Here is a 21,761-nt window from a genome sequence, read left to right on the forward strand (position 1 = left end):
AGAATTTTGAGAGAGAAATTTTATACAGGCAGCCATACAGATACTAGCTTGGGTAGCTGGGCCCTGAGATTAATTTACATTTGTTATGACATAAAATATATATGAATAAACACATAGTTCCTTATGAGCGAGTGAGCCACTTTATAGCAGTGATTTCTTGTGCAAGTCGCGGGGTCTCCTGTGAGCAGTGAGCGGGGGCTGCTGCTAATAGGAGAGACGAGGTGTAAGGCTCCGCCACAGCCATGGCTGTGCAGGGACACCCAACTTGCTCCAGGGAAATAAACTTTGGCGGCCAAACTGGGTTTCTAGCACTGGAGCCAAAGAGAGTAAAGCGGGGAAGCCACCTTAGGGAAACATATGGAGAGGGTGTGTATCGTGGAGAGTGGAGCTGGAATTGGGATCCCCAAGGTCACCAACAAGGTCAGCCTGGGGCAAAAAGGTTACCCAGGCTGGGCAGATCCCAGAACATACTATCGCCCTTGCTGATGCTGAAATTTACGTGTAGGGTGGTCAGTTCTGGATCATCAGCAGAAATGGCAAGAAGAAATAAGAACTGATGATGAGGAATCATTTCAGAAGGTGGTGCTGGTTCCAGGTTTCATAGCACAATAGGCTTCCAGCGCAAGAGACCTAGCGAAAACCTCCCAGATCATCTCCACCCTCCTTGTTCTGTAGATGAAGAAACAGACCAAAAGGATCACTTACATACGGTCATCTTGGTTCTTTCAGTAAAAGAGTGAAATCAGACTGTCAGGGTATGTGGAATCTGTAGGCCTCTCCCCAAATCTCTCCCCTTGACCTGCCCCACCAGCGTGTCTCCTGCTGCCCACCTCATGCTGGGAAAGGACCGCATCCCCACCTATCAGAATAATCCAAAGACCAGGTCTAAAGCACAGCTGGGTGGGTTTCCTTGGTAAATTGTCCCAAGATATAAAGATAATATACCACCTCTGGAACGGGAATAAAATTTTTTAGCCTTTTCCAGTCGATTCTTCCAGCTCCTATAAGATAGGTGTCAACAAAATAATTAAGCAGGAAGGGCGAGTTTAAAACAGATTTGGGGCATATGATGGATATCCTCTATGTGTGGAAAATCAGGAAGTGACAGTATTTTGAAAGTTGAATAGCCCATGAATGTCAAGGGACAGAATTAGAACCTTTATTGTAGATTCCCCCCAAGATGACTAATAGAATTAAAGCTTTGAAAATTTGTAGGCTAGACAATACCAAAATGCCCCACTCTTTTCAGAGATGCTGAGCTTCCAATAACTTCAGCTCTCTGGAACACAGCACTAAGCCTGAAAGTAAGTGGAAGGAGCGTCCCAAGGCTGCAAATAGTGGTCAGCAAGCCCACGCGCTTTCTCACTTAGGTTCTTGCTCAGACCACTAGTAACTCTTCTTCAATGGGCAGATGTTACCCAGCCGTGGTGTCTGTTTTCCTCAGCCCACCGTGGATTCAAACTATGGGGAAGGACCTAGAAGAAGGGTGAGAGAGGAATGACAGTGGAGACTAAACATCAGGGAAAGAGCTTGGAAATCCAAAAAGGAGTTTTTGAAATGTGTTGCCATAGATACCAATAATAAGCCTTCTTAATAGAGACCCTAAGTAATCAGCAAAGCATTAAACTGTGTTTTGTATCATCTGATTAAAGAGATAGGAAAGTGAATTGTTCGAGGTAGGCTAATTCTGGTAATCAACCCCCAACATTTCAGTGGCTTCTTTCTCACACTGCAGTCTAATGCAGGTCGGCATGCAGTCGTTTGGTACCCAGGCGCCTTCCATCTTGGGGTTTTTCCACCCTGTAGAGCCTCTGTGTTCCTCCTGCGGGGGAGAGAAGGGAGTGTGTGTAGGAACGGACAGGAGCTTTTCTGGGCCAGACCTGGAGGGACACAGCCCTTTCCCACATCCCACTGGCTAGCACACAGTTACGTGGCTGCACCTGACTGTGAGGGAGGCTGGCTGGAGGAGAAATACGGAGACAGTTTGCTGAACAACTAACTAGCCAGTCTCTTCCGGGGAAGGTATAAAATATGCTCTAACACAACAAGGAGCTTCAGTAAACTGCTCTTGGTTGGATAAACTTGAATTGTATGGAAAATCACCTATGTAGACTTGTACACTTCCTGGTAATACTAGTTAAAGGGAATAGTCCTGTCCTGAGTCACACTGAAGGATCAGAGGCTGGCAAACTAGGGCCCTCGGGCCAAATCCCCCCCACCCCCACCGTCTGTTCTGTGCATAAAATTTTATTGGAACACAGCCACATCCATTCATTTACGCCTTTTGAGCTATAACAGCAGAGTGGAGTCATGGCAGCAGAGACCGCATGGCTTGCAGAGCCTGAAATATTTATTATCTGGCCCTTTACGGAAGGAGTTTGCTGATGCCTGCTCTAGATCATCACTGTCCTAAAGGGAGGACACATTTGCAGTTCTTTTCCTCCTGAGACCCGGTACCCTTGGCTTACAGAAAAAACAAGCAGGACGCCCACATGGGCTGGCATGTAAACTGCGCCCTTAGAATGCCAGCTCCAGCAGGGCCCAGAGTCTGCTCCGTCCCCGCCAGAACCCAGCACGGTAGCTGGCATCTAAGAGATGTTCGATAAGTACTTCTTTTTGGACCCTCAAGCCATAGGAAGCATCAGGGACCCTAACCACCACAAAGGGGGTAGGGAACTCAGAAAAGCTACAATATGAGCATGTGCGGGAAGGTCTCAAGGAAGGAACTACCTTCACTGGGCTTTTATTATGTGCCAGGCACCATCGTGGTGCTTTGTATCTATTAATTGTATTTCCTCTTCCTAACAGCCCTATAAATTAGGCATTCCTTGTTTGCATTTTACAAGTGAGGAAACCAGGGTTCAGGGAAGTCAGATGATTTTCCAAAGGCCATACTGCTAAGAGTGGAGGAGCTAGGATTCAAACACAGGTCTTTCTGGGACCAAAGTCCAGGGTTGTTTTGGGTTTTTTTTCTCTCTCTCTTTTTTTTTTTTCCTCTATACCACAGGACTTGCTAAAACCTTATCCAGATGTAAGCAATCTAGTTATATCATTATTTTCATCACCACTGTTAACAACAACCTCACTATTGTAAAGATCACTTAATAGAGTTCTGCAGGCCTCACTGCCAAGGCTCTCCCTTGATAGAGCAGCCCTGAAAACCCGGAGCAACGCGGTTCATCTCCTTGGGATGTGTGATTATTAATTTGGCCAGCAGCTCCCCATGATCTTGCCAGGGATCGCTGTAGAGGGTGGCCATTTTGCTTGTCTGAACATAAACTCTCATTTCAGGGCCTGAGTGGTTTGAGTCCACACATGGCGGGGCTCCCCATGCCCTAGTGGAGTCTGTCCCGGAGCTCTCTGTGCACCTTTAACAGGCTCCTGGGTGCTGCTGGTCCTTTGATGAGCAAGTCTAAGGGAAAGACTTCCCTTTTCTTTTCAGCAGCTCTGACTGGCCTCCCCGCCCACCCCACACCCCCCGTGGCCACTCCACTAGGCCTCCTGGAGACTAAGGAGCGGTGGGCACTGCCCCCACTGACCCCTCAGTGACGTCTGGCATTCTTGATCGTGCCGCCTTCATGAAACCCTTTGGTCCCTCGGTTTCTAAGAGGGGGCCCTCCCTCCCTCCTGGTCTGCTGTGTGTCTGACTTCTCTCTCTCTCTCTCTCTCTCTCTCTCTCTCTCTCTCTCTCTCTCTCTCTCTCTCTCTCTCTCTCTCTCTCGGGCTCTTTTCCTTTGCCTTCCCACCCCTTAAACTTTGGGGTTCATGACTTCTCAGCCTCACTGGGGGAGTGGCAGTGCCACCTCCTCCCACTTCATCCTTCCTGACCTAGCCACGCTCTATCTTCCAGGGGGGACTCCAGCCACATTCTCCAGTCTCTGCTGGAGGCTGGCAGCCCTCCGAGGAGGTTGGTGTGAGTGGGGTCAGAGGAGAGCAGCCAACCCAGACTAACTTGGGTTGCATGTGGTACTTTATGTGACCACAGTCATAATTCATAGTAATGCCAATTAGGAAATACTCTCTACCAGTGCTTGCGCAAACCCTGTGATTTCTTGTGACCTTGGCAAGTCGAGTGTTTCACCACAATTTGTGAATTATGGAAGAGTCAGGGGCCTCGTGGACGCAGTACTGCTCTGGCATGCAAATCTGCCCAGGGCATAAATCTCCCTCTTTGAAAATAGGTAGCCTGGTCAAAAAATAGTCAAGTTTTCCCTAAATGGGTTTCCAAGGCATCAAGACAAATTACCAACAACTGCCTCCCACAAGGCACATTTTGGATAATTTCATTCACTGGTTTTTCCCTTGTTATATATTAGGATATATCCCATAAGTGTTGTGTTTTACGTGGCCCTAAATGGCTTTCTGTCTTCTGCATGTGGTTGTTATATAGAGAACGTGCCAGCCTAAGGCATGGGCACACACTGCCATGGCTTTTAACCCTGGTTCATCCTCAGAGCCGGTTTAATTACCCTTCCCTGGAGATTAGCACGTCGCTGGGAAGGCACTGTCTTTGCAGTGTTTTTAAGCCTGGGCAGGGTGACTTGTGTCTAGGCTGCGAGGTTTCGGAGATGACTAGGGGGAGGGGACGCAATGTTACAATATTCGGGCCGCTCTAATCCTGTTACGCGCGTGGGCACATGCTCCACGCCAGCCTCTGTCCTCCCTCTTGCCCCGGCTGGAGGAGTTGGCACGATCGGCGTCTCTGATTCCTCTGCCTCTGCTGTTGGCCAGAGACCAGGGAGCCGGGAGGTGAGAAGGGAGCCACGGGGGTGCGGTGCTGAGCAGCCGCGGTCGGTCCAGCTTGATGGTGATGTGCCGAGTCCGCCGCCACTCTGGGCATGGGTAACGCGCAGCACCAGCGGTCGCGCTACCGGAGAAGGAAACGCACAGGTACCAGAAATCCGGATCCGGGATCCTCCGCAGCCCCCCGCTCGTCTCAGCGTACAGGGCCCGCGTTGTGGCCGGCTCCCGCGCGCCCACCGAGTTTGGGGCTGGGGTCTGAGTCCTGCAGCTCACTGCGGCTGGCAGCAGGGGACGGATTATTTTTAGCAGGTTCCCTTTAGCCCAGTGGAGCCAGGAGATGCTCACAGAGCTGGGCAGCTGTCTGCAGAGCGTTGGTGCAGCCGTGCCTGCTGCCCGGGAGGTTTGGCTGCCGCAGTCCCCTCCATTCACTGGGCTGTAAATCGAAGCTGTCTACACAGGCGAGGCGCTCGATCCCAGCGTGGCCCTGGGGCTACGTCCCGCCCAGGTCTCCCGGCACCTGATTTCCCAGTGGTCAATTAGGTGTCTCTGCCTGCAGCATTCAAGCAGTGGAGGGGCCGGTGCCCCGGCTTTGATGGAGTGCGCCGTGCGCAGAGACCTCCCCAGTCGACTTCCTCATCAGAAGGCAGCATCCATTCATAATTCTCTCTCAGCCTGTGGACCGAGTTTGGCTGGAGCTGAGCATGGACTCCTGCGATCTCCCTTTTTGCATCTGAAGCAGATACTAAGATAAAAAGGAAAAGGAAGGGGGAATGCGGTCCTAACGCAACGAGGCGCTGAAAAGCCCCCGAGAGGCCTCTCCTTTGCGGGGAGAGGGAGAAGAGGCAGATCGCGAGCCCAGCGCCCCAGCCAGCTTGCTGCTTCGCTGCGGAGCCGGCACGCATGCCTACCTCACCTGACGGCCGCATTCCTGGGGAGCCGGCGCGGGGCCCGGCGGCGCGCCCAGGGCGCACGGGCGGTAGGATTTCTGCAGCGGGGGAACGATGCGCCGGCGGGCTTCCCAGGGCCGAGCCCGAGCCTGAGCCTGATCGGGCACCCGGGGAGGCTAGCCTCGGCGCGGCGCCCCACCGCAACCCCCCGGGATGCTCTGCGACTCACAGCCCAGGCCACGCGGGTGTGTTTGAGATGGGACCAGCGTCGGGGGGAGGGAGTATGGGTAGGTGACATCATTTTAAACTAATTTTTCACACCTCTGGGTGGTGGGTGAACTTAGGGAACGGAGGAAGCAAGAGCTACAGCCCCGCCGCGCGCTAGCCTCAGAGGAAATAACCCCGGCCGAGGTATGAGAGCCGGGTTCCCTTGGCAGAGCAGAGTGAGGGTGAGCGGGCGGTCAAGGTGGACCGCACGTAGCTCCAAGGGAGGAGGGGAGCCTCTCTGGCTTTCAGGGGTCTTTTAATTTTTTTTAAAAGCATATTGCAGCTGTAGTTTTGAAGTTTGCCGCCTCCTCCCCCCCCTCCCCAGCCCGGGTTTTGGGGAGAGGTGGCACTCTTCCACGTGGCTGCCAGGGCCTTTACTAGCTGGGTGGAGGGGGCTGCAGGGGTTGCCTGGTCTGGTGGCGACAGGGACTCGAAGGCACTGTTGAGTGGGAGGGCACCCTGAGGCTCGGCCTTCCAAGAGCTCTGAGGGCTAGGGAGAAGTTGGGGATACCTCTTGGTGCCCCATCCTGTTTTCCTGCCCTGCCACTTGGTGTTGGGTGACATTCTGCCTGTGCAGGGGTTTCACTGTCATGGAGCTGGCTGCGATGCTGTAAGGCAAATGGACTGTTAAGGATGAGCTGGAAAAGAGAGGCGAGAGAGCTGGAGCTTTTCCTTTTGCGGCAGTGTTAACCCCATCAAGCCTGCTCCCTTGGCACACCTGTCCACCTGGGTCACCGTCTGTGGGCGCGAGTAGGGCTGCTGGCTGACTAGCCCTGCCGGCTGGTGGGCCAAAGCTGGACCTGCCCAGGGCCTGCCAGGCCTGGAATGGGTGGACAGTAAAAGAGCAAAGCCCCACCTGGTGCCCCCTCAGGGGAAGATTAAGCAGGCCCGCCATGATGGTGCGCGCTGTTGTAGCCATAGTGTCCTCTGCTCTTGAGTTTGGGAGCTCTTGCTTTATGAGGTTTTTATTTTATAGTTTCGTGCCTCCTGGTCACCAGTTTGTTTTTCACAGCTGCTTGTGTGCAAGACAAAGATAACAGCGTCTAAAAATACCCTGCGGCTGGAGATGCAGCTTAGCTTGACCCCACTATTACAAGGATGGGGGTCTCCCTTCCCAGCTGCGTGAGGGTGAGCCACACTGGGCCCCCAGACAGCCTGTGACCAGGTCCACACATCCTTCAGAGCAGTTCGGCCACCAGTCTCAGGACAGGGTGGGGATGCTAGGAAGCTGGTCTGTGTGAGAGAGCAGCAGCCCATCCATCCCTATGTGAGGTCCTAAGCAACTGGGCTGCAAGATTGGGGGATGGGAGTCCAGACAGAGACCCCTCCCCAGCCCCCAGCCATGGGTATCTGCAGCTTTACATTCCCTCTGAGTTCTGCCTAGCCATATGTGGGGCTTCCTCCTCTGTGCCTAGGGGCCAGCAGGCCACTCCCCCCCCCCCAAAGGAGTTTGGCCCAGAATACAGAGGGACCAAAGGGTCCAGGTGGTACTTAAATCATGCCAGCTTCCTGGGTGCAGATAGTAGCTGGGGTGCCGCTCGCTCTTTTCCAGATGGAAATCCCTGGACAGTTGAGTGAGGAATCTCTTCTTGGTAATTGAGAGGCACCCAGTCTGTCTGAAGGGGACCGCCCCCAGCTGATGGGGAAGGTACCACATGGAAGGGAGACAGGAAGGGACTGAGGACTTCACTGATCCTAGTGGATGGTGGGAAGCTCAGATCTCCTCCTGTGGGTTCTGGATCCCTTGAGCCTGCCAGGGCTCTCCCGTTATTTATTTTCAAAAGCCTTAATTTCCCCCATGTTCGCCTTTTCTTTGGCAGCAAAGATGGCAAAGTCCAGCTTGAAGAAAAAAGGCCCCATCTGTTCTTGATCTGGTTGAATGATGGGAATTTTTTTTTTTTTTTTTGCAAAAATGCATTGGTAACGGCTGAAAAAAAAATGTAAATGCCTAACTTTTTAACCGTGAAAGAAATAAACTAAAGAGTATGGGAATTTAGGAGGGAAAGTGTAAATTACCACCATCAGTTCCCTATTCAAGATGGAACCTACTGGGTGATTCTCTCTTCCTTTTCAAAGAGAATTTTGATTTTAAAATTTTACCTTTATTTTCTGTAGGTACGTCAGAAATATAATCATCGGGACAATATTAAAATAGAGTTTGATTTGGGAGAAGGAAGAGACCAGGAAACAAAGCACCTCTGATAAATCCTCTAATCATTCCTGATTAGTCTTCTATTAGAGGCTTGAGAATATTTGCTGGTTTATCTTTAAAATGTCCCTCATCTTTGTGTTCCCTACAGAAGATGCAAGATTACTGATGATTCAGTGTAGCCAAAAGGCCCAGTGCAACAGTAGCTAATAACTCTTTGGCACCGTGAGAAGAGCCCATGGGAGGGCCATGAGTTGGGATTCAGATTTCCTAAAGACTTCATTGTCTTGGCTCTGCCTGTACCAATAAGGTGTCAGTGATCTCTTGCACTTAAACAGAAAAAGGCTGCTTCCTCTTGAAGCTCAGAACCTGAATCAGCAATTAACTAGAGACTCACACTGAGTGTACGGATTACGGAATACTGTAACAAGTAAGTCCCAGATGTCAGGATGTTAACACAATGCAGTTTTTCTTTTTTTAATCATATAAAGTCTAATCAACTTTTGGCTTGTGATGACAAGGAACCTGGTCTCATGCCCTCTTGCAGCTCTGCTATCCCCTAGGGCCTTGGAGTCCCTCCTGGGTTCCTCTGTATCTAGCCAGCAGAAGGGGGAAAGAGAGAGCACAGCACGGAGGACTGGAAGTAGCACACCTCATCACCACCCACATTCCACTGGCCAGAACTCAATCACATGGCCACATCAAACTGCAAGGGAAGCTGGGACATGTAGTCTGTGCCGCAGCAATAAGCTCTCTGGCATGGAAGATGCCCCTGTTTTGCTCTACTCTGGGATTGGATTTGGCTCTGGGCAAGTCACGTGGCCAAATACATATCTCCATCTTTAAAACGGTGGTAATTCCACTTGCCCTTTCCTGTCTCAGGATTTGGAAAGGTATTGTTGAGACATAAAAGGTTCCTAGAGGGACCATCTGGTCTAGGCTCTTTAGGCAAGGTCATTGTATTATCCCCCATGTTATAGATCACTCGCCCAGCGCGACACAGCTAGTTCGCGGCAGGGCTGCAGTTAGAATGTAGGTCTCCATCTCTTGGCGCAGTGCTCCTTCTGCCGTGCTCTGTTCACTCTGCCCTCTTATGGAAACAGTTATATAGGCTATAGTTTCAGAAAGCTGATATACAGTCCCTAGATAGCCTTCATCTTGTACACTCACTAAAAACAGCTACTTGTATAACTTAAAGTCCATGTGAGTTGTTTTCGTTTTTGTTTTTGTTTGCTTTCTTTTGTTTTTTTTTTTTTTTTTTACTGTAGAACCACTTAGAGTTAGGCTCAGAAGAGCCAGGCACTGGTGTGTGCCCTGTACATATATTATTAACTCACTTAATCCTCACAATAACCCTGCGAGTGAGGGACTATTATTATCCCAACTTTATAGATAAGGATGCTGAGGCACAGAGAAGTGAAGTAACTGGCCCAGGGTTTTACAGCTAACAAGTGACAGATCTGGGATTTGATCCCAGGTGATCTGGCTCCAGAATCCAGCCCTGGATCATCTTGCTACACTCCATCTCTGACCTGGTGGGCTCCATGTCCAGCCCTCTCTAGCGTGTCCAATCAACACAGACCCTGAATCTCAGGATTTAATATTCTGAGTTTCTTCTCTCAGTGAATGACCTTGGAGGTCCATGACAGGGAGCCATTTGTAAATTTACTGAGGCATGAATTTGAGCCCCCAGCCTATGAAAATGATACACAGGATTAAGCTACATAGCTAGTGAGAGAGCCCAATCCCTGACCTCCGGCTCCGACAGCCTAGTGAGGATTTTTTTTTTCCTTAAAAATTTTTTGGTCTATTCATCACTGGGTAGGCGGTAACTATTAACAAGTAATAAAAATGTTTGTTTCCTTGTGAAAAGCGGCCATCAAATGAGGAAGGACTCTTCAGTTCAACCTTAAAAGGCAGTTGACTTGATAGGGGTGGGGCGAGGCCAGCATAGCCACTTGACTCGAGGTAACTGCTAGTTGGGGTTGTTTTGTCTATCTATTGTTGTGTAAGAATCCACCCCAAAACTTAATGGCTTAAGAAACAACAGCCAGTCGGTTGGTCCAAGATTCTGCAGAGTTTCGGACGCGCTCACTGGGCAGTTCTTCTGCTAGTCTTGCCGGTGGCCAGTCAGTTGCTGTGTCACCTGGGGGCTAGGCTCCACTGGGATGCTGGGTTGGCTGTGCTTCTGTCTCTTTCTGTGTAGTAGTCTCAGGGCCTGTCCAAGTGGCCTTGCCAGCAGGGTAGCTGGACTTCTTACCTCGTGGCTAAGGGTCCCCAAGAGCGCAAAGGCAGAAGCTTCCAGGCCTTCTCAAGGCTGGGCCTGTGACTTGTTTTACCAACAGGATGACACAAGTCACAGGACCAGCCCAGACTCCAGGGCAGGGAATTAACCAAGGGCGTGAATACCAGGAGGGGTGGAAACAGACTACCTACCACAGTGGTGAACTCTGAAGCTTCTGTATTTACAGATTTGAGCATTCCCAAAGGTCTCAGAAGTTGACTGTACATGAAAATGTAGGTTAACTACATCTATTACTTTTACTCCAATGGAGAAAGACAGTTATATATGCCTGGTTCTTTCTCCATCCCCAAACTAATGAACCACTTATGACCATGAAAGCAGTGAGGCTGCAGATGTGACTGCCCCAAAGCAAAGGGAACTGAGGTGTGTGACTTCTGTTCTCTTGCCCCTCGCAGACTGTGTCTCAGAGGTATTGATTTTTTTTTAAAAAGTGTCAGTACCCACCCTCAAGTCAGGAGCGTGCCAATTGGATCAGGGGGACAAGACTATTTCTGATCTCCACCTCCTCTTTCCCAGCAAGTCACACATTCTGAGGTGACTTAGCATGCACAACAGGATGGAGAGCTGCTCTCCTGTAGAAATGGGCTAGTGGGGTCCATCTGTCAGGGTTCCAATTCGGATCATCTTCCCCAGGCCCTGAGTCACTACAGCCAATGGGGGTGCAGTGGCTACTTTGATGCACCACCTATATCCCCCTTCCTCATCAGGACTCAAGCACTTGTTCCCCAAGCACTCATTCGTCAGAGCTGGGCACTGGTGGCTGACGCCTCACAGCCAAGTCCCTCTTTGGGAATTGTCCTTGAAGAGAGCCACCTTGCCCAAGGTCACAGCCCTTCCCAGGTCAGCGCACATCCAGTGACTGGTCACAGTGCTGCCTCAATGCAGGACAATTCTGCAGAGCTGTCCCAGCTCCAGAGCTCCCCCAGTGGGGCTGGCTGATCCTTTGTTGTGACCGTATCACAGCCCAACTTCTCTCTCTGCCCAGTCCTGCTTAATTCCCTCCACAGGTCTTGACCTGAAGAGCATCTGCTACTAAGCTTCCCACACACCAATGTCCATCTCAAAGTCTGCTTCCAGGAAACCTGACCCAAGGTAGGAGGCTTGTAGAGCATGTTACTTCCTGCTACAGACCGGGCCACTGTGAGCACACACAGAAGCAGGACACCCAGCACGGGCCTTCCCCAGACTCTTCCAGTTGGGAAGAGATGACAAGTACTTAAGCAACAATATGAGAAAATGAGCAAACATAATGTAATGTAAGTCTGGTGCCTCAGTGATTTCTTCCCCTCCTTGCTCTACCCCTCACAACTTCCCCCAAAGTTATGTTTTTTAGGGGATGGGTGATTCATGACATTGATTATATGGTTAACAATTGTGCCTAAGCGCTCTCCCACCTGATTATTTCTTCCTTTGGGCATGGCACTGGCAATCAAAATTTATCTTTCAAATTAAGGCTATAATTATATTTTGATAAAGATCTAGCAATTCAATGAGAATGAAATTCTGAGGGTTGCCAGGATACGGATGACTCTGGGTTATGGAGAAGGGTTTGCATGCAGAATACTAATAGGTGGTTCAGCACTCTTATCTAGACTTTTCCGATAGAGTCTGATAATGTAGGGCCGTCAAGTACCGTTCCTCTGCTATTATTCTAGGAGGATAAAAGCGATGAAAGATATAAGCAGGGTTTTATGAATGAAAAGGTGATTCATCAGATGTCTTTTGGTCTATCGCACTAGAGTTAAGAAACAGAGTAATAATTATGTGGTGTTACCTCAAAAGGAGGTAGGAGACAAAAGCCTTCTCTTATATCCTTGCCTCTTTTATTGTAAACAAAAGCAAGATGTCTTAGACATTGGGTTACTGTTGTGTGTTGGGAGAGAGGGACCTGCGTTTGCAATGGTGTTGACTCCCGGAAAAATGGAAACAGTGGAATTATGTATGGTGTCATACTCTAGTTTTCCTTTACCTTTTATTTGTCTTTTACACTGTCTGATTATTACTCATTCATTGATTCGACAAATATGGAGTCCCAAGTGTTGTGCGGGTCCTGCCGAGGGATCTGAGAAAGTTTAAAATGGATAACTGCATACGAAAATAATAACATTACATTACAGTAGCACCCAACATGGTTTTCTGGGGTGGCAGAAGGGGTAATTTTAAAACTGAGCTATAGTTTAACATACAATTAAGTTGTGTACACATTTTAAGTGTTGAGTTCAATGAGCTCTGACATATACGTTTGTGCAACCACCTCCCAAAATAATATATAGTACATTTCCATCACCCCCCCAAATTTTAGTACCCCTTTCCAACCTTCCACCCCCTTTGCCAACCATTATTATGATTTCTGTCACATAGATTAGATTTGCCCGATCAAGCACTACATGTAAATTGAATCATACAGTATGATTTTTAAAAAATATCTGGCCTCTTTCATTCAGCATAATACTTTTTGAAATTTACTCATTGTTTTATGTATCAGTAGCTCATTCCTTTTTACTGCTGAGCAGTAATCCATTGTAAGAATACACCACAGTGTACCTATTTAGTTGAGCTGTATCCAGTTTGGGGCCATTATGAATAAAGCTGCTAAGAATACTTTTGTACAAGTCTTTTTGTAGATTTACATTTTCATTTCTCTTGGGTAAATATCTAGGAGGGAAAATGCTTAGTCATAGGGTTAAGTGTATGTTTAGTTTTATAAGAAACTGGCAGAGATTCTTCCAAAATGGTTGTACCATTTTACACTCCCACCAGCAACGTATCAGAGCTCTAGTTGCTCTGTATCCCCGCTAACACTTGGTACGTCAGTAGTCATTACAGTGGATGTGAAATGGTATCTCGCTGTGGTTTTAATTTGAATTTCTCTGCTGACAAATAATGTTGAGTATCTTTTCATGAGCTTACTAGACATTCATATATCTATCTTCTCTTCTGAAATGTCATTATGCCTTCTCATTTTTAATTGGGTTCTTTGTTTTTTTAATTATTGACTTGTAGTAGCTCTTTATATACTCTGAATGAAAGTTCTTTGTCAAATATATGGATTGCAAATATTTATTCCCAGCCTGTGCCTTGCCAATTTTTTTCTAAATGGCATTCTTTTGCTGAGCAGACATTTTTAAAATTTTGACAAAGTCCAGTTCATCAGTATTCTCTTGTGTGGATAGTCCCTATGAACCCTGTCAGAGAAATCTGCTTCCCTTAAGTTCATGAAGATTTTGTCATGTATTTTGTTCCAGAGATTTTATACTTCTAGCTTTTGTGTTTAGGTCTGTGATCTTTATGTAATAACTTCTTGTGTATGGAGTGAAGTAGGGGTCAAAATTAATTTTTTCCCATACGTATATTCAGTTGTTCCAGAACCATTTGTAAAGCAAACAAACCAAAAACCAAAAACCTTTCTTTTCCCCCATTGAATTGATTTAACGCCTCTTCCAAAAAATCAATCAACTGTACGTGTGTGGGTCTATTTCTGGACCCTTTGTTCTGCCCCATTGATCTGTATGTCTGCTCTCTTGCCAAAACCACCCTGTCTTCACCTCTGTAGATTTATACTAAGTCTTGAAATCGGGTAGCATAAATCCTCCCAATTTGTTCTTCTCTTTCAAGATTATTTTAGCTATTCTAGAACCTATGCACATTTTCACATACACCTCAGAATCAGCCTGTCAGTTTCTTTAAAAAATGCTGGGATTTTGATTGGCCATTGATTTGAATCGATAGATGAATCTGGGGAGAATAGACATCTTTAACAATGTTGTGTCTTCTAATCCCTGAATATAGTATAGCTTTTGATCACATAGGCCTCTGTAATTTCTCTTAGGAATGTTTTGCAGTTTTTAGGGTAGAGGACACGCAGTCTTTTGTCAGACTTATATATTTGATAATATTGTAAGTGGTATTCCTTTTTATTTAATTCTCCACGTTTTCATTACTAGTATGTATATATAGAGAGAAATACAATTGATTTTTTTATATATTGACCGTATATCCAGTGACTTTTCTAATTTTACTCTTTAGTTCTAGCAGTTTTTGTAGATTTCGTAGGGTTTTAAACCTACACAATCATTTTGCTGATAATGACAGTATTTGCTACTTCCTTTCGTATCTTTGTGTCTTATTATACTGGTGAAAGTAGATGTTTTGATTTCTTCCCAATCTTAGAGAAAGCAGCCAATGTTTAACCATTAAATATGATGTTAGCTATAGGTGTTTTAGAAGTGTCTTTCATCAGGTTTTGTTATCAAGGTTATACAAGCTTCATACAATGTATTGGGAAATGTTCTCCTCTATTTTCTGAAAGAATTTTTGTAAATCGGATTATTTCTTCCTAAAATGTTTTATGGAATTCACTGGTGAAGCCATCTGGGCCTGGAATTTCCTTTGTGGGAAAGGTTTCGATTAAGAATTCAATTTCTTTACGACATATAGGACTATTTCTCTTTTCTCTGTCCCTTGCTAGTTTTTTTTCCAAGGAATTGTCCATTTCAGCTAAGTTGCTGAATATATTAATACTATAGACTGGGGTAGACAGAAAGACCAAAGATATCACTTGAGGTGGGACTCTGAAGAGAGGAAGGGACTTAGGCAGCCAAGGAGGGGACTTCTGAGGAAACAGTGGTGTGAGAAAAGACGTGGGAGTGGGATCACCGATGGTGTGGGTTGTTGGACGTGGATTATGCCAACCTGGTTGAAGGAGAAGAGGAAAATAATGTTAGAAAGATAGCTCAGAACTGGATCAATGCCAAATTAAGGAGTTTGGACCTTATGGGGGGCAATGAAAGAAAGACCCCTGAATGATTTTCAGACGGGGGCGTGACCTATAGAAATGGTACTTCAGGAAGATGGATTTGGAATGATGGGCTGGTAGGAAGGAGAGAGTGGTGGTAAATGCAGTTTGTTTGTTTGTTTGTTTTTTAGAACTGGCACAGTATGCAGGGGTGAGCACTGTCTAGAAAAAAAGGATAAAGAATGAAACTAGAAAGAGTATAGTTGAAGTTTTCTAAAGGTAAAGGCCTCTGAATATTTATTTCTCTGCACATAACACAATGTTATGCACCCTGTATACACTTATCACACTGTATTATTATTGTCTCTGCTCCCATATCCATCTCCATCTCCTCACCTAGATATCCACCTCTTCTCCAGGGGAAGAACCCAAGGTTTATTCACGCTAAAGTACTAGTGTCTAGCCATGTAGTAGGCACGTAATTAATATCAAGTGAATGAATGACATCTGAAAGTACGAGTGAGTAATGAATGAATGTATGAATGAATGAATAGGCAGGATAAAAGAAAATCTATTAGTCAGGATAGGCTACACTATGCTATGCTAACAGATAAACCAACAAAGCTCAGTGCTTTAATACAATAATAGTTCTCTTTCTTCCTCACACAAAATCTGATGTAAGCCTAGAATGTGTAGTTCCCAAGCAGTGGAGGAAAAGAGAGAAGCAAGGCTCCTGGGAGGTTTTATAAGGACCAAGCCTTAAAGTGGTGTACATGAATTCTGCCTGTGTCCCACTGGCTAGTAGCTGAAAATGTAGATGTACACATAGACATTTGGTAAGCACTAAGGACAAGAAAGGGGTAAAACAGAGCCCTAAAAACTATCTGTGATCGCTTCCAGCCTGAGAGAAACCTAAATCCTAGAGAGACACTAAGGGACTTCCTGGGGACCACCCACACAGACCACAGACGACTTCTGCCTACCTTTCAGGCCTTAATAGTTATCACCTCTAGGGCTCGCTTATTGCTAACCAATTTTTAGATGCCAACTCCTCCAGAAGGGACTCTGAGCCAAATGAAGCACTAATAGACTCCGATGTCAGTTACCTGGTAGCTCCAGCCAGAAGCACAAATGGAGAGAGTCACAATGTGGGTCAGGGCAGGAAGTTTTGATGATGAACCTCCCAGGACGCAGCAAAGCAGTCCTGCTCTGGGAGGCATCTGTGCTAAGCTCATGCCAGCTGCCTAAAAAGAACTCCACATCCCCTGTGATCTGGAGTCTCCTATTCAGGATCAAAGTAACTGCCTTGGCAGGGCCCAGAATGCATGGTGAGGGCACTGTGGCCACGGGAATCGCTGCTGCGGTGTGTCCTGTGTAACCAGAGGCATGAGGGGAGCGCCTCGTCTGCCGTAGGAGGGAAGGTTGCCTCCCTGGGCTGGGCTATAGTTACTGTTTGGTTTTCAGAGTTGGTGTGAGGGTCAGAGACGATGAAGGTCAAACAAATGGCCCGAAGTTCAGCACATGATGGGTTCGCAGGAGACGGTGTCCTTGACAGTGATGATGGCGATGGAGCAGGAGAAAATGATCTGTCTCCCATCTTTTAAAAAAATTGGGGGGAGGGGGGCGCCACTGCAGGGAGCCTGCTGCTTTTCCCCTGGAGGCTGCCTCTCTAAGCAGGGCTGTGGACAGTCCAGCTTCCCTGCCCCAATCAGTGGTAGACGCATTTTATTTAAATGGCAGAACTCTCAGAAAAACAGCCATCAGAGAAATGAGAAGTGAACCAACTGGAGGAAATAGTGAAAGAAAGGATTAAAGGAGATATCGTAACTATGAGATGAGGAAAGTGAGAAAGATGTTCTCTAATAAATACTTCTTGCTTACCCTGCTTGTGGGCCAAGCATTCTCCCATCGCCGGAAAAATAACTGCCCCCAGGCAGAGGGCCTCAGGGGCTCACGGGAAACAGCCTCCGCGTGCCCAGGTGAATGCCGCAGGGATGCTGGCAAGGCACTGAGCTCGTCTGCTACACCACTCTTTAGTCCTTTACCCCACTTCTTTGCTTCCTCACAGAACATATACCACCTGATATCGTATCTTATGTGTTTACTTGTCCCCTCTGTCTCCTACTAGACAGCAAGCTCCAGGAGGACAGAGACTTCATACCTCAGTGCCTCAGGCAGGGATAGCACTCAGTGGATGCACAGTAATTATTTGTTGAATGAATATTCAGAGAAAGATGGCAAGTTGTTGTCGAAATCACGATCATCCTCCACACATGAAAGTGGGAGAAGCAGGCCTGAAATAAGTTGTAGGAACAAAGGTGAACGTTACTCAGTGGCGGGCCATGCAGGTGCCTGACTAATACCTGTTGCGTGAGCATCGCTGTTGATGTGTGTGTGTGTGTGTGTGAGTGTGTGTGTGTGAATGGATAAAGAGTGAAGATCAGAGAATGACAAGTCATTCCTTTCTTGGTTTGATTTTTCTCAGTACTCAATGATTTCATTCTTGTCATGGCCATAATAGCTATTACTTTGGCCCTGTACACCAAATGGAAAAAACAAAACAAAACAAAACACCACCACCAGGACTTTCTTTACAGGCTGAAAAATGTAACATATCCAAAAAGGGCAGGCTACTCTTGGTCTGTTAGAGACCCAGGCCCTCGCCCAGGACAAAAGGGAAAGGAGTGTGAAGGGAACAGAGAAAGGAAGCGGAGTAAGAGAGTGATGGAGACGTGCAGTCCAGGGAAGCAGGAGGCGAAGGGAGGGCCTGACGGTCTGTGAGTCCTAGCTAACAAGTAAATATTCGACTAGGATTTTCTTAATCGTTGAGATGAGCCTTTTGGGGTCTACCCACATAAATACAAAAGCTCAAGTCCATACTTGTTACTATTGATAGGCCCTGACAGTCCTACAGTTCAGACCCTGAACGGTCTGCTCCGGGCCACTGCCTTGAATGCACCCCAGGAGGAGGGAACTTCTGGAGTCTGCTACCCCTGAAAAGGCAGTTTGCCTGGAAAGTCCCAGTAGATCCTGCTTTCTGTGGGTTTTCAGAAAACCCTACCACACAGGACACTGGTATTTCTGGAATGGGCTTTAGCCAGTAGCCAGTATCTGAAGAAGACCTGGGAGGGCACGCTGGTAAGCTGACACAGTGGTGAGAGAGATGGGAATCTGAACACCTCTGCATGTCACTTGTCCCAGGTGGCTATTGTTCTGGAAAGAACAAACCTTTACGCGTGGATAAAAGGTAAATAAGTGTTGTGCTCACCGAAGCTACTGCTTTGACAGCCTTTAAAGAAAGTTTTTTTTAAAAGAAGAGAACATTGGGCTTCCCTGGTGGCGCACTGGTTGAGAGTCCGCCTGCCGATGCGGGGGACGCGGGTTCGTGCCCCGGTCCGGGAGGATCCCACGTGCCGCGGGGCGGCTGGGCCCGTGAGCCGTGGCCGCTGGGCCTGCGCGTCCGCAGCCTGTGCTAAAAAAAAAAAAAAAAAAAAAAAAAAAAAAGAGAGAGAACATTGGCTGAACCTCATTCTTAACTAAAATGAGATGGCCACCTTTTGTTTAAGTACTACTTGCCTTCTCTCCACTATCATCTTCACCTCTTCATGTAAAACATCCTTGCCCTAATATCTAATTCCCTGCAAAAATGACAGAAGGGGGCCCCATGACCACCCACTAAAAGGGGTCTGTCCCATGTCTACACAGGACTGAATCAATCTATACCTTTGAATTCACTGGCAACTTTCAGGAAACAGCCCGTTTAGAAGGTGGTCTGTGGGTTGGGTAAGTGTAATAAAATAATAAATGCTTCTCATTTATTACTGGGAAAAGACACGGACTAGCCAGCTGTTTTTTCAGTGGGTGAAATTCTGTCAAAAATGCCTCTTTCCGAGGTTGATCTGTTGTTAGATCAAGCAAGGTGACCTATGTGCGACTTGGACCACTGCTTGGGCTCAAAACAGGTCTCGGAGCTGGTGTCATTGACTCATGCCATTTGGTTTGCAGGTTAGTGGCATCTGTGTTTTAACCTCAGTTCGTACTGCTGCCTGGGTCGGAGGCTGTAAAAGAAAAACAACAGTAAAAGAAAGAATTTCTTTACTCTTCAAGGTTATAGTATAGCCTGTTCTTTTCCTGATCTTGCTCTTTTGCCGTATCGGTCTGGCCTTGGTGCCTCTGACCAGTGAAGCTCTGCTTTGTGACACTCAAAGAAAGTTGCTATCTGGAGCAGGAGGGCAGTGTGAAGGCAAGAGACTGTGTGGGGCTGGGCGACTTGCTCTGAGGGCACTGAGAGGGCATTGCCTTTCTCTCCGAGGCCAATACCCAGCTGCGCATGCATTGCCTGGGTATTGGCCTTGGAGAGAAATCGAGGCCAGTATTTTGGCTAAGTGGGTGCTTGCAGCTTTCACTGGGCAGGTGACTTAGGGAGGCGTGTGTCAGGATAAAGAATGACTCTGCCTGTAGCCGCCCAGAGATAATTTGGAGGTAGAGTTTGGGAAGAAAGAACAAAGGTGGGGAAAAGCCAGCACTTAGCAAAGCAGCAGGAAAGCAGAGTCCTACTTAGTGTGTCCTCCCGCACAATCCTCATTTCTGTGGACGCCCCGGAGCGACTTGGAATTCAGCCTGACTTCTATGCATTTGGTTTTCAAGGAAAAGCTTTTGTTAATGCTGACTGTAAATTGACGGGGTGGCCTTAAAGATGCTTCTTGAAGAACAAAAACTTGTGCAGATTATTTCCATAGCACATCAGTGTGTTTAACAACATTAAATAACCCTATTCCCTATTCGTTCCTTCAGCAAGCATTTACTGAGCACCTACTATGTGCCTGACTGTGCCTCGTGCTGAGATACAGACAAGAAATACTCTTTGTCCTGAAAAAGTAAACAGTCGGACAGAGAAATAAATAAGCAGCTACAACTGTATAAGCAGTACTGCCATACTGACCCAGGCCCCACCAATTCGGAAATGATCATAATTTGGGGAAGGATTGTATTTGTGGTAGTCTAGAAATCATGTCTTCTAAGCCCACTAAAAGAGAAAATGTCGATCATTCCCCTACCTAAAAGTACAAATGACTCAAAGGGCCATAAAAGCATCCATTGACATGACATAGCAGTGAAAGCGGAATCCCACTTTAATGAGCAGATAAGATATCAAAGCACTCACCTTAGAAGGGCAGGCCTCCGACTGCACCGTTGCCATCTGAGTTGAGGGGGTGCGACCTAGAGAAAGAAAAAGTGAACTAAGAGTACAAAGGTAAACAGTAATACGATAAGACCATGTCCTAGGCTGAGAAGGGGTCAAATGAATAGCCACAGCAATGACACAGTGACTTCAGTGAATTAGCGTAATGTGAGCTGTCAAAACAAATAACTAACTCCCAATATTTCACTGGCTTAATAAAATTCAGGTTTATTCTTCACTTGCATAACGTCCAAAATGGGTTTTTCTTCACTGGTGGGTAGCTGCTCTCCTAGCCGGAGTTCAAGGATCCAGGCTCTTTTTTATCTTGTGAAACTACCGTCTTCAGTATTTGGCTTCTAAGGTCTCAAGAACTTGAAGGAAAACATGTGGGAGACTTTTATGAGCTATGCCGGAAGTGGTGCAGATCACTTCTGCTCACAGGCTACTGCTAGACCTCCACACATGGCTACACCCAACTGTAAGGGAGGCTGGGAAATGTAGTCCAGCTGTGTGCCGAAAAAGAGGAAATGACTTTGGTAACTAGCTAGGCCAGACTGCCGCACTCAGCTAGAGGAAGAGGTCATTCCTCTAGAGGTCAGCGCCATATGGACAGGTACCCTCTCTCTCTCCCTTACTTTGGTATCTCTGATGCCTAGTTGAGAATCTCAGGCCTTCCTGGTCATCTACTGTCATTTACTCCATGCCATGCCTCCCAGTAGGCTTGCTCTCTTCCCCCCACCCCCACCCCCGCTTTATTTCATCAGAGTGCCTATTATTACCTGATTACATCCTTCCTTATCAATCAGTCAATTTTTACTTCCTAGCCTTCCTCCTTCCTGGATGTGACCTCCATGAGGGCAAGGACTGTGTCTGTCATGTTCATCGCTGGCAGCGCCTGGCACAGTGCCTGCCACATGGGAAGTCCTTAATCACTCATTGCTCAATAAATGAATGAACCTATTGGGCCCTGGGGTCCATGAATCTTGAATGGATTCATGGAGAAGGTACAACTTGAGCCGGGCATTGAGTAGAATTTATCTGGGAGGAAAGAGATCCGGAAAAGAAAGAAGGTAGATTAAAGGAGAGAGAAAGGGCCACAAAGATGTACAGCTTGAACCATTTATGGACTTGAATCACATCCATTCAACCAAAATACTTGAGCTCCTATAACATACAGGTCCATGTTCTAGACCGTTGCTTAGCTGGAAGATGCAACAAGGAAGCCCACCTCTATCCTTAAACAAACAGCTTGTCTTGAGCTCTGCTTTGGGGCACCTAAGACACTCCCCCGTTATATAGCAGGTTCCTCAACCCGGCCAGCAAGGCTCTCCACTGAATGACTTCAGTCTTCCTTTCCAGGATGACCGTGACCTTCCCACACAGATATCTGCTCCCGTGTGGGGCAGTGGTGTGGGTTAGAAAGCGGGGTAGCAAGGTAGAAAGTGGTATGGGGCTTTGGACTCAGAGGTACTCACTCTGAGTCCTGGCTCTAC

The 21,761-nt window shown here is 47.2% G+C and overlaps 1 protein-coding gene and 1 long non-coding RNA gene across 9 annotated transcripts in view; one reads left to right on the forward strand and one right to left on the reverse strand.

The window, feature by feature from the left end:
• The window catches only part of NHS (NHS actin remodeling regulator), a 350,056-nt gene that overhangs the window by 253,175 nt on the left and 75,120 nt on the right, over positions 1 to 21,761 (forward strand). The window lies entirely within an intron of this gene.
• The window catches only part of LOC114484730 (uncharacterized), an 85,827-nt gene continuing 78,954 nt past the window's right edge, over positions 14,889 to 21,761 (reverse strand). For all 6 annotated transcript variants that reach the window (XR_008616430.1, XR_008616429.1, XR_003677954.2 and 3 more), the window contains 4 exons: positions 20,251 to 20,306; positions 18,810 to 19,144; positions 16,193 to 17,380; positions 14,889 to 15,043 (listed from right to left, as the gene is read on the reverse strand). This is a non-coding gene — a long non-coding RNA (uncharacterized lncRNA). The remainder of the gene's footprint in view (positions 15,044 to 16,192; positions 17,381 to 18,809; positions 19,145 to 20,250; positions 20,307 to 21,761) is intronic.

Source organism: Physeter macrocephalus, chromosome 21, assembly GCF_002837175.3.
Source record: "Physeter macrocephalus isolate SW-GA chromosome 21, ASM283717v5, whole genome shotgun sequence".
Lineage (NCBI taxonomy): Eukaryota > Metazoa > Chordata > Mammalia > Artiodactyla > Physeteridae > Physeter > Physeter macrocephalus.